At 35.5% G+C, this 9,819-nt stretch overlaps 1 pseudogene; it reads left to right on the forward strand.

The window, feature by feature from the left end:
- Positions 1–7,463: 7,463 nt before the first annotated feature.
- LOC132269308 (ethylene-responsive transcription factor 4-like) lies at positions 7,464–9,251 on the forward strand (annotated as a pseudogene).
- Positions 9,252–9,819: the final 568 nt, after the last annotated feature.

Genomic DNA, 9,819 nt, shown 5'->3' on the forward strand with positions numbered 1-9,819 from the left:
ATGCATCTCTAAGACACCAAAGTGACCTTTCATGAAAAATATCAGTTTGCCCCTAGGGGGTTAAATGTCGTTTTCGTCGTTAAGCCATAACTTCTTCGTCCGGATTTTGAATCAAGCGATTTTTTAGTCAAACTTGATTAGTTTTTCGCTGTCTATCCATTGGTGTGCTCGGCAGCACCCAAATATTTTTGAGAATTACCATTTTGCCCTTGGAGCTAAACTTTTCTGTTTTCTTTTTTAATTTGCTTACGTTTTGCTTTCTTTTCAGTTCCGTGACTTCATGGGAAGCCACGGACGTGACTTCATGGGAAGTCACGGACGTGTCTTGGGAATGATGTACATTTTCAGAGACGTTGCTTCCATGTAAAAAGATTATTTTGCCTTTGGGGGCTTGTTTAGTCTTTTTTTCTGATCTTTCGCTTCCGCATTTGTTCTCGTTGAGATCCGGGGCCTCATGGAAGGTTTCTTTGGCATCTTAGAGATGCATTGTATCTCTAGAGATTTATTTTGTGTTTCGCTTCCGTATTCGGATCCGTTATCGAATCAAACTTCGATCTATCACAGGACTCAAAGGCTTGAAAAAGCAGGGCAGTCACAAACAGTGTTAAAAAAGTGTGGTTATATATACCCCCATTTTTTTAGTGTGTTTTTTCAAAATAAAAAATTTAAGAGATTCCAAAAGACCCTATTGCCCTAATAATTATTCTTGGGTGTCTCTCTTTCCCCCATCAGACGACTCGCACTCTCTCGCACGCTCACCGACAAATCAATCTCAAGCCACAACCACAGTGAACACCAACAAATCACAATTGACAGATTGAGAGTGAACACCGACAAATCACCGTCGATGGATTCTATGCATGAAGCCCAAGCCCCACAACTATAGTGAACACCAACAAATTAACCTTTTGAGTAATTAGATGATCATTTTAGAGGGATCAGGACTGGTTTATGGCTTTTAATTGCCATTAGGAGCATATATAGAGCTGTAATAATCTACTACACTTGGTGGATAAATATTAATTTTTCTTTTTACGTAGATAGTAATAGTATATAAAGTGAAGAATATTTTTGTTACATTAGAGGACTTGAGGACAATTGTAGAGGTCAGATAGCATCTTCGTGTGACTATCTGATTTTTTGGACTGTATATAAATTACTCTCAGTATAATTATGTTGGTGCCTGCTTATTGCCACTAATCTCGTGCTCCACTTACGCATGCAATGAATTAATAGGACAAACTAATGAAGTGTTCGTGTTTAAAAAAGACTAATACTACGAGGACTCTTGATACATTCTGAGGATAAATGCATATGATGAGAAGGGAAAGAGAAATATTTTTCAAATTAATATTTGGAGGCTTCATAATTAGAGATTTGTGGTCCTACTTTAACTGTCCAGCATTGCATTTAAACTTCCCAAACCGGAAAGAGTCCATTTATGTTTACCAAAGAAACACACTCATACATTCTTTCACACTTTTTTTTTTTTTTAGTAAAACACACTCATACATTCTTTCACACTGGGCAGGAACCCCACTCTCTCTCTTTGAGAATAAAACGGTAATTATATCATTAAACTAGATACATTTTGATATAAAAAATTAATAATCTTAACACACCATTTTTCTTATCTTACACAGTCTCTTTTAAAATTTAACTTAATCATACTTCAAAAATTACACTTATATTCCATAATTATTTGAATATGTATACTTATATGTACGGAACCGTGTTTAAAAATAACTTTCTCATTTCAATTATTTAACGTTTAAGCGAAGTGCTACCGGAGAAATAAAACTAAATAGTTAAAGAGCAATTTATAGGCCTCTATATATTTCTCATTCAATAATGCATCTCAGTATATATCTATATATATATACACACATTCTTAATTACTTTCAATTCCTCCTGTTCAACAAAAAGTCCATTTTTCCCCCAATAAGGTAAGTAACACGGAGTATTTCATTAGACCAAATGCTAACTTATTGGCCTCAAAAAAAAAAAATAATAATAATAATAATTCTTATCACACTCAAAAAGACCAAGCAGTTCAGAGTCTAAAACAGTGGAGAGAGTAACACAGATAGATCATAAGTAGACGGGAACAAGCTAGGACAAAACACCAATCCATGGACGTACAAAGCAAATTGAGTGATCAATTAAGCTTCACATCAGGCTCTTGGGTGGATCAATGGCCAAGGAGTTGAAGTTCAGGAATGGGTCCAACCCATCCTGGTTTGGGGTCATGCCCGCCACTGGCTGAGGCCCAGCCAGCTGATACAAGCCAGGAACCGCAGTCTGGTCTAGCCCAGCAGGTTTCCAACCAAGCCTCATTGCCTCTTCTTGCTTCTGCGTCCCTTGTTGCATCATCAGAAAATATTGCTTCTGCCTTTTCACTTCTGCTTGGTGCTCTACCAATTCCCCTGCATATACAAAAACACATTCATGATATTATATATATATATATATATATGTGGAGAAAGAGAGGGTATAGTGAATATATACAATACGAATGATTGGATCTATCTGCCCATTCATCTAATTTTTGTTGCAAGGCATCCTTCTCCATTCGCAACAATTTTATCTGGTGTTCTTGATATGATATACGGGGAGACAACATTGCAATTTCAGCCTGCATATAAACATATATATTATATGAGACATAGAGTTAACACTTATTCTCACATGAATGTATTGGATCTTTTTCATTCAGGATTACCTGAAGATCTTTGGCCTTCCTTTCCATATCATTAATGTATTGAATCTTTTTAATTCTGGATTTTTGTGCAGAGATGCGATTTGATAAAATCCTACAACAAAGTACATATACAATTTTTTTTTATGTTCAAACACAAGTATAATTAAAATGCTCTGGGTCCTAGCTTGATCCCAAACCCTAGATCAAGGTTTCGAGACTAACAGAGAGAAGAAAGATAAAAATGCAGCAATGTGCGTGTGTGAATATATATATATATATAGGAAAAAAATATACGAAAAAGGATAAAAGAAGGTAGATTTACCGTTTGAGCTTCTTCTTGTCTGTGTTAGGGTTTATGTTATCCCATTTCAATTCAGGATCAATAGGTGGTTTAGTTTTGATAGAGATACCACTACTAGTAACAGATGCTATGGCGATATCATTGCTTTCATTTTTGTTAGACGGTGATGATGGAATATTGGTTTTCATGTTTTTATCATCCGGTGGCGGAGGACAACTTTCACCATTAAATTCTTCCAAATAAGGCTTGGTTTCGTTGCTTTGGGCCTCGCCATGGTTGCGCAAGTAGGGTTTCTTCCACACATCATGTGAAGCATTGGGCAAAGGAAGAGTTGAAGAAGATACCATGGCAAAGTGTTTGCTAACAATGGGTAGCTTTTTAGAGTACAGAGGCAAACACAAGACATTGTTGTTTTTGTTGAGTTCCTCCATTTCTCCCACACTTGATCACCTGCAAAACAAGCAATCAAAGCACATTTTTATCAGAAAGGAAATGAATCCGTAATAGACTTTCAAAAATTAAAATCCTTTCAAAAAAAGAAATGAAACCCTAATAAGGAAATGGATTTTCTAGAGATGTATACTAACCCTAAGAGAAAGTATGTCTAAGATTAAATGAGACTGTGAAGGCCATTGGCCAAATTTATACAAAGAAATACAGATAATTTACCACATATAATCTTATATGTGACACCGCCTATACCCGAATTTTTTTGTTGTCTTCATACCACTTCATTGCTTTCTAGTTTAAGCATTTGGAATTATATGGTCAATTTAAGAGCTCATTAAAGCACAATTTCTCTAAATTGCCCTCCATTAAATTGTATCTTATCGAAAAATTCATAATATATCTATATTTTAAGAAGAATGTGTTTTGAATATTCTTTGAAGAATTGGATCATCATGTAAATTCACCATTCATCGTTAAGCTATTGATAAACTATGTTTTACCATATATTCCATCTTATACTTAACAAGAATATTTTTAGAGGGTAATAAAGACACACCATTGATATAATTGATATTTAAAGTGCAGTACATGCACAAAGTAATTTTCTGCCTTAAAAAAAACGAAGAAGAGTAAAGAGTCGTCATAAGGGTATTGAATTTCTAGAGAGAGAGAGAAGGGGTGTGGGCTTCACCCACACACACACGTATATATATTTATTTATTTTTTGAATTGAAATCTTTACTTAAAACAAAATATAAAATAATAAAATAATATTTTAAACTTTAACACTTTTTGTGAGTAGTGAGAGGTGTAGACCCCACAACATACCATGAGTGTTAGAAAGTCTACGTAACCAAAATATTATTCGCCAACCATATGTTATGGCATTTAGCTTTATTGAATAGGATAAATTACACTTAGACCCCTTTAGGGTAGGTCATTTTACAACTAAATTAATATTTTAATTTTAAATTTCATTTATATTTGAATTAGTGGTTTAACATTTCATTTACACCCCAAATGTCAAATTTTGGTGGGTAATAGTACTTTTGAGATATTAAATGATTATATTACTCTTTGACCTCTTGTTAATTATTTTTATGACCAAACTATCCTAGCACACACCCTCCTCTTTTTCCTCCTTATACCATCATCATCCCCAATTCAACCTTAAACAGAACCACCGGACCACCACCACCACCCAAAACAAACTTCTCAAAATTACACACATATATATCTATATATATATATATACATAGATATATAAAACAGTCAAACATATATATATACACATATATATATATATCTATATATATGTATATAGATATATACACACAAAATTACATACATATATATATATATATATGTATATAGATGTGTATATATATACGCACAAAATTACATATATATATATATATATATGTATAAAGATATACACACACATACAAATAGCCAAGTAGGGGAGCCAAACAAGCGTCGGCCAGATTGATGACAGGGGTTTGGCCTTGAATATCCATTGTCAACAACCTCATGCGGCACCAGATCGGTAGCGGTAGAGCTTGCCGAAAACATGGAGGGCGGTGAAGAAACCAATGAAGCAGAGGGCTCCGGTGCCGGTGACGAACCAAGCTCCGTCGAATGGTTCTGGCAGAGGAGCAGGGGCGCAGCAGAGCTGATCCTGCAGGGTAGAGAAGGCCGAGGTCGGAGATCTTGAGGTTACTGGCTTCGTCAAGGCGTCCGCAACAACAGTACCGGCGAGGCGTCAATCACCGACGCGAGGCACAGCGCGGCGCCAATCTGCGAATTCATTCTCACCGTCGCAAAATCAGCTCCAAAATCACACACACAATCCCAATCCCAACTCATCACCAATCGCCGCCGCCATCACAACTACCATTGTCCTAATAGCCGCTGCCGCTATTTCCTTGCCGATTACCACCACCGAGGAGATGAGGGGTATGTCAAGATTATAATGGTTCTCAAATTTAAAATTAAAGATTGGATTCCGGCGAGGGGTATGAGGTTGTTGACGTTGACCACCACTGTCATATATACATACAAATTTTTTTTTTTCGCTTTCTGATGTGTGAAGTTGCAGAGACGGGTATGAAATAGGTTTGGGTATGAAAATAAGTTTGTGGTTTGTGTGTTTTTTGATGTGTGAAGTTGCAATGATGGGGCTGAAATGAATTTCGAAGACAGGGATTTGATGGTTCAAGCACTGCGACCGGCGGTGGTTGTTGGCGGTGATAAAGATTTTAAAATTTATAAACAGTGTATGTATATACACACAGAGATGGGCCTTTTTGTCATTTGAGATTATATATATTTTGTATTAAAAAAATTAAGGGTTAAAGGGTTAAATTGCATGTGTCAAGGCCAAAAAGTAAATTGGGTGCAAGTAAAAATTAAAATCAAAATCTTCATCTAGCTTAAATATGACCCAACTCATAAAGTGTCTATGTAATTTATCCTATAGAATAATTTCAAAAGAGGGTAATTTCAAATTTGTTACTAATTGTTCAAATTTTTGTTATTTATTTATTTATTTATATATTTTTTTTATTATTGAACACACTATTTATACCCTCACTCTACTCAAAAAAGAAAAAATAACACTCATCGTGAAAATATTTCATTATCCATATAAAAATAATAATTAAAAAAAAAAAAAAAATTAAGCCCCACTTTTTGTCTCATCTTTCTCATAAATTACCTGAATTAAAAAAAAAAAAAAAAAAACACTTATCGAATTATGAACCCACCAATTTTCATGTAATTCGAAAATATTTAAAAATTACATTTCGCGTGTAACAGTAAGTGATTTGAAATCACGTGATCCATTGACAGAGAACCCCACATTATGAAATAAAATGAATGAGTGGTTTCAATTAAAAACAAAGAATTGTTGGAGGAGGTAATATTAAACCCACCATTAAACATAGGATGAATTTTCGGACAGCTTGGTAAGGAATTAAGGAAGCACCGCTAGATTACATAGTCTCTGTAATTTGTAAGTGATTTGAAATGTATATGTGTGGGATGTTTTGCCGGGTGTGTTCATCTCTCACATGTAATTAGTGATTAGGAGCCATTTTTACGGAAGAGTGAAAATTAAATCACTTTTTAAAATCCAATACAACTTAAATAATCAAATTTAAAAGGTTAATTGCACTAACGCGATGACACCTCAATATTTTGATCAATTGCACTCAGGATTGGTCAACTACTTTTTAAACAATAACATTCACGAAGTTTCAAAAAACATATTTGTTTCTTATTATTTAACCTAATTATATTCACAAACTATTATTAATGTTAATTGACAAAAATACCCTTCACGGTTACCCTCACGTGACCAATATACTCTCTCACAGCCTGTCGTATCCCATCTCAACATTTACGTCTCTATCTTCAACACCACCACCGCAGACGCCAAGACCAGCAAGCAAACCAAAGCTTACAATCGGACCATGACTTTCCGGCGACGGTGACAACCATTGCAAGCTTTGACGATGGCGACCAGCAGACCCGACAACAGTTATTTCCCTTACCAAATCGATCCCAACAGAACAACCTAGGGCTTTGCAGTGGTGACGACCAAGGTGATGAGGTTGGGCTCCGGCAACGGGGACGGGGACCAGTAGCGGCGATGGCACAATGGCTGAGGCTTCCCAACGAGCACATATATATTCGTAACTCAATTCAAGGGTTGAGTTTTGTAATTTTTTACATCAGCCATGAAGGTCGAAGAACACAATTTCTTTGGTAGGGATGAATCCTGCAATTTATGCAATTTCTTCAATGGAATTGTGCTTATCAGTGGGAGTAGGATTGAAGAAGACCCCATCAAAAGATGGTGTACAAGTTTACAATAAAAAAAATAACGACAGTACTTGGGTCCAACCCAATTGGATGAACTTCATCCAACTTGGGTACATGGCCCAATCAAATTGTGACAAGTATCTGAAATTAATATAAAATTAAATTAAGCATTGCCCATCAATTTTTGGATTTTTGGGTATAACCCATTCCTAGTTCGTTCTCACGTCTCTCCATCCCTAATTTCTCAGTTCTCTCAACTCTTCGTCTGTGTACTGAATCTCATTCCTGTGGTTGTGGTTGTGTACTAAATCTCCTAACACAACCATATTCTCCTATATTGAATTCCTGTGGTTGTGTACTGAATCTCATAACACAAACATATTCTCCCATATTGATTCTTGAGATCATCAAGAATGGCTATGAAGGAAAAGGTTAAAGCAAAGAGTAGTGGAGTTAAGGAGGTGCATTACAGAGGAGTGAGAAAGAGGCAATGGGGACGATACGCCGCCGAGATAAGAGATCCCGGAAGGAAGAGCCGTCTGGTTGGGGACTTTCGACACGGCAAAAGAGGCGGCGAGAGCCTACGACGCCGCTGCCAAAGAATTCCGAGGCACTAAAGCCAAGACCAACTTCTCTCTGCCTTCGGAGGTAGTCGCAGCAGACAAGAGCCCGAGCCAGAGCAGCACGGTGGAGTCTTCCAGCGGAGATGGGATTTCTCACGCGCCGCCAGAACTCGACCTCACGCGCCGCCTTGGTGAAGCTGACGTTGTGTTGGTTTTTGATGAGGATCTTGCAGTCGGAGAAGATGGCGCCGTTCTGAACGAGGACTTTGTGAGCGAGTGGTTGCCGATGAAGATGGCCGACCGAGACCCTATATGCAGAGGGATGATGGGATTATACTTTAGCCAGAGATCTTTGAGGACGGGTTCGATCTCCGAAAACGACTTTCGTAGCCATAGAAAGTTTCTGATGATCGGAAAAATAGAGGGTACTGAGATGCAGATGATGAACTAGTCTCCATTATTAGGCAAAAGAGCAAAAAAAAAAACTCACTCAAACTATCAGGAAGCTAATTTCCGATTAACTAAAGAATATAATTACTAATTACCTTTACTTTTAATTTATTATAAAATATCGAAGTATATGTTACTATGAAATAATCTTTACCCATATTATAAAAATAAAAGGAAAAAGAAGATACGGGCAAAGTGATTATTTCATAATAGTATATATTTTAATTTTTTTATAATAAATTAAAAATAAGGGTAAATTAGTAATTGTGCTTTTCAGTGGGTTGGAAATTAGTTTCAAGTGGCCTTTAAGAAAGGATTTTGTTTAAATAATTCAAAAGAGCAACTTGTTTCCAAAAATAATTCATTATGCAATAATAGAATAGTTTAAAGGGGTATTTTGCTCTTTTACCCCATAATTATTATCTTCTTCTCAAATGTGATGTACAATAAAAGGTAAAAATAAAAGGTAAAATGTTAGACTTAAGTATTGTTCAAAAAAAATAATAATAATAAAAAGTAAAAATGAAAATAAATTAGGTGCAACTGTTTGAGATTCTATGCCTTCGTGGTATTTTTTTTTGAGAAGTCAATTGCATATATTTATATAGAGCTGGGCTAAGCCCAAACTCGAAAGCAGCCGGAGGCGTAGGTGGGTTAACAGACCCAATCACGACAAAGTCAAAAACAGGCCATTTGACTTGAACGCTACAAGCCTACAATATGATGCGTTTATGACCCACAACGACCAATAAAAATCTCACTTTAGAATTAGCCGTTGTTTAATTTCGTATTTTTTGTTTGTAAAATTTAAACTGTAATTTTGTATTTGGTTAGCCGCCTTCACGACTTTTGGAAGCCAACAAATTAAGCATCCAATTTTTTTTTTTATTTTTTAATCTTTATTAATGTCAATGTGTTTTGATGTTAAATTTCTTTACCAATAATAGATCGGATCATCAGATTAAATATATGATAAATATCAAATTAGAAATTAATTTGTTGACTATTGTGTCGAATTATTTGATTAGATTATATTGTAAATGTTTCCCTACTAAGATTCATTAGTTTATCCATTCAACTTTCTTCTTGTCCCTTAGTTTAATAATGGTAATATTTTAATGATGCTATCTTTCTATTTTTCAATATAATAAGAAGCAGAAGTCAAACACTTTCTATATTATTACCTCCGTCCCAAAAAAGTGTCATTAATGGAGAACCGTGTCAGTTCAATTTGTCAGAATCACAGTTCTCTAAAAGTGATACTTTTTATGAAACGGAGGGAGTAGATATTGAGTCTATCAGTCATGTCATATCATTAATATACCAATTCAATGACATATAACGTATTATTTTCTTATCAGTTATTTTGTATTAAGTAGGTGGGCCGACTAATGACATGGCGCGAGGGCACTTAGTATCTACTCCCATACTTCATGGTTTTGTCAAAATACTTTAAAATTTTCTAACATGCCATTGAAATATGATTTTCTAGCCACTATAATTATGAATTCGAATACTCCCTTGTGGGG

This window comes from Cornus florida, unplaced genomic scaffold (genome assembly GCF_030987335.1).
Source record: "Cornus florida cultivar Cherokee Brave unplaced genomic scaffold, ASM3098733v1 CherokeeBrave_3.0.0_Hap2_Chr08, whole genome shotgun sequence".
Classification (NCBI taxonomy): Eukaryota; Viridiplantae; Streptophyta; class Magnoliopsida; order Cornales; family Cornaceae; genus Cornus; species Cornus florida.